Source organism: Chanos chanos, chromosome 5 (genome assembly GCF_902362185.1).
Source record: "Chanos chanos chromosome 5, fChaCha1.1, whole genome shotgun sequence".
Classification (NCBI taxonomy): domain Eukaryota; kingdom Metazoa; phylum Chordata; class Actinopteri; order Gonorynchiformes; family Chanidae; genus Chanos; species Chanos chanos.
In genome coordinates, this window is record NC_044499.1 from 1,275,119 (window position 1) to 1,281,281 (window position 6,163).

Consider the following 6,163-nt stretch of genomic DNA (forward strand, 5'->3'; position numbering starts at 1 on the left):
CCTTCACTAAACAGAGACCCACACACTCCACACATATGAGGGTTTTTACTGCCTTCACTAAACAGAGACCCACACACTCCACACATATGAGGGTTTTTACTGCCTTCACTAAACAGAGACCCACACACTCCACACATATGAGGGTTTTTACTGCCTTCACTAAACAGAGACCCACACACTCCACACATATGAGGGTTTTTACTGCCTTCACTAAACAGAGACCCACACACTCCACACATATGAGGGTTTTTACTGCCTTTACTAAACAGAGACCCACACACACTCCACACATATGAGGGTTTTTACTGCCTTCACTAAACAGAGACCCACACACTCCACACATATGAGGGTTTACTGCCTTCACTAAACAGAGACCCACACACACTCCACACATATGAGGGTTTTTACTGCCTTCACTAAACAGAGACCCACACACTCCACACATATGAGGGTTTTTACTGCCCTCACTAAACAGAGACCCACACACTCCACACATATGAGGGTTTTTTACTGCCTTCACTAAACAGAGACCCACACACTCCACACATATGAGGGTTTTTTACTGCCTTCACTAAACAGAGACCCACACACTCCACACATATGAGGGTTTTTACTGCCTTCACTAAACAGAGACCCACACACTCCACACATATGAGGGTTTACTGCCTTCACTAAACAGAGACCCACACACTCCACACATATGAGGGTTTTTACTGCCTTCACTAAACAGAGACCCACACACTCCACACATATGAGGGTTTACTGCCTTCACTAAACAGAGACCCACACACACTCCACACATGAGGGTTTTTACTGCCTTCACTAAACAGAGACCAACACACTCCACACACATGAGGGTTTACTGCCTTCACTAAACAGAGACCCACACACTCCACACATATGAGGGTTTACTGCCTTTACTAAACAGAGACCCACACACACTCCACACATATGAGGGTTTTTACTGCCTTCACTAAACAGAGACCCACACACTCCACACATATGAGGGTTTTTACTGCCTTCACTAAACAGAGACCCACACACTCCACACATATGAGGGTTTTTACTGCCTTCACTAAACAGAGACCCACACACTCCACACATATGAGGGTTTTTACTGCCTTCACTAAACAGAGACCCACACACTCCACACATATGAGGGTTTACTGCCTTCACTAAACAGAGACCCACACACTCCACACATATGAGGGTTTACTGCCTTCACTAAACAGAGACTCACACACTCCACACATATGAGGGTTTTTACTGCCTTCACTAAACAGAGACCCACGCACTCCACACATATGAGGGTTTTTACTGCCTTCACTAAACAGAGACCCACACACTCCACACATATGAGGGTTTTTACTGCCTTCACTAAACAGAGACCCACACACTCCACACATATGAGCAGATGAGGGTTTTTACTGCCTTCACTAAACAGAGACCCACGCACTCCACACATATGAGGGTTTTTACTGCCTTCACTAAACAGAGACCCACACACTCCACACATATGAGCAGATGAGGGTTTTTACTGCCTTCACTAAACAGAGACCCACACACACTCCACACATATGAGGGTTTTTACTGCCTTCACTAAACAGAGACCCACACACTCCACACATATGAGGGTTTTTACTGCCTTCACTAAACAGAGACCCACACACATAATGCCACCTTGCGGTTTACGGTAATACCGTAGTCAAACCCCCCTGTGTTTAATCATTCATTCATTTGACGTTACTTGTCTCTTTACATGTTGACGTTGTTGAGCTGAAAGAGTTTAATACGATGGAGTATTAGGGCCACGTTGAGGGGGAAAAAAATTCTGAGATTTCCAGAATATGGTCGTAATATTACGAGAATAAAGTTGTAATTTTAAAAGAAAAAAAGTCATAATATTGTGAGAATAAAGTCCTAATTTTAGGCTAGGTGTTATTTTAGAGGGGAAGTATCAGAGGAGCAGCCTGCTGCATGTCTTAAATAACGAGTACCAAATCGTAAACCTGTGTTTGCTCAACAAGCCAAACCGCTTTTATCAAAGGTTTAATAATTAGATGATTAAGTATAGTTACCTGTTGACTGATGTGTGTGAGACAAACAGCAGTTGCCAGAAGCTCAGACTGCCATTGACTGTCCTCTCACCTGTTTTGTAGGTTTTTAGCAATATATTTTCCTACGAATGATGGGCCTTTTCCTCGAAATTTTATGATTTTATTCTTGCACTATGATTTTTTCTCATTAAATTACGACTGTATTCTTATAACATTACGACCTTATTCTCGAAATCTCCGAATTTTTGCTGTTCCTCAATGTGGCCCTGTACCCTGATACTGTCTGTCTTCTCAGTGTGGCCCTGTATCCTAATACTGTCTGTCTTCTTAGTGTGGCCCTGTATCCTGATACTGTCTGTCTTCTTAGTGTGGCCCTGTATCCTGATACTGTCTGTCTTCTCAGTGTGGCCCTGTATCCTAATACTGTCTGTCTTCTTAGTGTGGCCCTGTATCCTGATACTGTTTCTTCTCAGTGTGGCCCTGTATCCTGATACTGTCTGTCTTCTCAGTGTGGCCCTGTATCCTAATACTGTCTGTCTTCTCAGTGTGGCCCTGTATCCTGATACTGTCTGTCTTCTCAGTGTGGCCCTGTATCCTGATGCTGTCTGTCTTCTCAGTGTGGCCCTGTATCCTGATACTGTCTGTCTTCTCAGTGTGGCCCTGTATCCTGATACTGTCTGTCTTCTCAGTGTTGCCATAATGTGCAGTCGTGAGAATTCGTGAGAAGCGAAATGGCCACTTATAGTCAAACGTAACATTTTTTGAATGCAATATATGTGTAGGGTGGCACTGTGGTGCAGTGGGTAGCCCTGTTGCCTCACAGCACGAAGGTCTCAGGTTCGATTCCTGACCCGGGTCCTTTCTGTGTGGGGTTTGCATGTTCTCCCAGTGTCTGTGTTGGTTTCCTCCCACAGCCAAAAGAATTAGAAGACACTAAATTTGTGTGTGTGTCTGCCTTGTGATGGACTGGCGACCTGTCCTGCTTTTTGCCCTATGAGTGCTGGGATAGGCTGGATCATGAGTGAGTGAGAATATGTGCATATTTAATTTGTGTTTTCCAAGCGATTACTGGCATTCTGAAGGTTGAGCCATTTAAAAAAAAAAAAAAATTAACTAGTGTCCAGGCTTAAGCTACGCTCTGTACAAACTGGTGATGACACATCTGGCACAAGAAACCTCGTTTCTGCTGTTTTATCGTTTTCAAAAGACGAACATCTATCAATCAGCTCTAGGCCTTGGCCTCAGATAGCTGTACTAACTTATTCATGGCGAGCATTTCAAACACCACATAAAATAAAAGAAATAGTTATTACACACATTTAACATTTAGACATTTAAAAGCATTTTACATGGGTTTTGTTATGCATTAGAATTAATACACATGGGTATAGACAGGGCTTATCATACACTGAATGTTTTCCTTCATAACATTATTTGTTGACAGTTGCTCACTAGCTTTCAACACCAGACTAGCAAACGGTTTCTCCCCAGTGTCAGTCCTCTTGATTGATTTGATTGGTCAGTCGGCCAGGAGGTTACAATGACGTGATACACTTGCTAAACGTATACTCAGTGCAGAGGTCTGGGCATTAATCATTTTTTTGTTCTCAGATGGAGTGACTGTTTACTGCGGACGTGATCCTTTTCAAAACTGATAGAAAAGAGTGGGTTTTCGAATATATATCCAGACACGTGTAGACAAGGCCACAGACCAGAATAAAAGCTATGTGAGGCTGGCAGCTTTCTCAGAGGGGGAAAAAATCTGTTCTAACGGTAATAGTGGTGACGGTCTGAACACCACAGTACACCTCCTAATACTGCGGTGCGGCAGGGATGCGGTCACTGTTGCAGCCCTACATATGAGAACACAGGCTGGGGTGAAACCATGGTAGACAGAACTGAATTTATGGGTCAAACACAAGGGAATTTAAGATTTTGTCGCGGTGAAATCCAAATCCACTTGGACCTGCAGTCATTGTTACTGATAGGTTGAGAGAATTATAAAGAGACATAAGAATTTAAGGGTTTTTACTGAAACAGAGAGGGAAATGTGTAAACTGATACTATAACAAACTTTCAGTAAAACTGTTCCATTAAAATAACCCTTTCTATGACAGGGAACTCTTGTTACGAGTCACTGCTATTGACGCAAGCTCTTCAGTTGGTGGCTTTACAATGTTAAGTTGGATTTCTCTTTTTTTATTCTATTTCTTCTTTACCCTACCGTATGTAATGTGTATATATTTGATTAAAAATGTCAGTCCGTCAAATTTCGCATTCACTCTGCTGAAACGACACTTTTAGACGTTTAGCAGTTGGCAGTCTGTCCATTTGACGATGGTAGAGAGACGACTTCTACGCTAAAGTCAACGAGGCCAATTCACCAGACACACGGCGCCTCTCCCTCCACGTAAACGGGGGATAAATTTATTCTGACGATATTATGGAAAACGGGGATATCGGATTACTGGCGCAATTTATCCATATATGATTACTGTCCTACAGATGTAGCGTCGTACTATTTCTTCTAAATGTGTTTTATCACTAATGAAAAGACTTTTCCTTCCAAACTAGAGGTAGTTGCAACAGCGCCCTCTGGATAAAAACAAGATTAAATCTCCCACTGTGCGTGAAAAGACACAATCTCAAAAGCCCGAGACATTAAAATCGCACCGATTCACACTAATCACCTCCTTAAGCAGAGAGGATACTGCATATTTATGTTTCATCATTCAGATACAGAAAAATATTCGGATGCAAATGAACTGTGTTATTGTCGCTTTATCATGAACTTCCACGAAAGAGATACGACCTATTCTAACTTCAGTCTAGCTGGCTCAGTGGTATACTACATCAATTTATTGACCCCTACGTTTAACCCTTCTTTCGCCGCCTTTCTTGATATCTGACGTCAAAGTCAAATTTTGATAGAATTTTTATTTACCATTTGAAAAGTGTAAAATGTTCACCTCGTGCTGGTTCTTCTATCACTATTAAAACCCTAGCAACGCTGATCAAGTCCGACCAACAATTTACGATTTATTTTTACATTTGTTTTAATTCATAAACCCAATGATTTGGTATGTAGATATTAATCACAGCGGAACTACACCTCAGTTTATTCAGCAGAAAAGAAACAAAGTGTATCCAGCTTTCGGTCAAGTTTTTATTACACTGTTATATAAATGGCAGCTGCATTGTTTGAGGTTCGGACTCCACAGTTCCACTGCGAGCTTCAAATGCTAGGCTTAATACTCCTCTCCCATGAACATTTATCAAACTGAGGTCAGTTCGATTTCTCTGAGTTTGATGCAAACATTAAGACTGTATGTCCTCGCTAACATTAGCCAGCTGACGTGACATGGGCGGAATATGCTAACATTAGCCACGGTAGCTACGGCTGTGTTTAAGGTAAAGACAGCCAAGAGTGTAAGCCGAGATACTCATTTTGCTTTGTGAAGAATATGACATTAAGATGATGATCAGATTGAAAAGAATTAAAAATATGAATAAATTTTATCTGACTTACCAACTCTGGTTTCGAAAAGTGTATTTGATGGTAGCTGATTGTGTCCCGTATGAGTGATTGCCAAAAAGACAGACGGCGTAACGGATCTAGTTTGGTGGACACAGACTTTCGAAGCATTTTTAGTTGCTTTTCTCTGCCGTATGATTAGAAATATAACTCGCCTTCAGGATGCTCACACTCATCTGCGTTGTACAGTCCCTTGACAGTTCTGGGTGGGAAATAAGAGCTTTATTTCTAGAAGATTAAACGCAGGCTACCTTGCCTGGAGAGTGTGCCTGACAGAGGGTTAATAACTTTGCAACAGCGAAAAAACGCTTAGTGATTGGATGGCGAGTGGCACCAAAACAGATGATAGGAAGTGAGACACAGATAGTCAACTCGTGCTCATGAATGTCGATGCGACAGGAGAGACGACAGGACCATATAAGGCAGTGAGGCTGGTTAGTCGCTTTTGTTTATGTCTCGCAGCCTTTGAGGAAAACCGTGATTGGTTTAATGTTCTTTTGAATTCCCCAACTATGAAACAGCATTTTTGTTCTATACATCCTTCGGTTCATAAAACTTTAGTTTGTTCAAA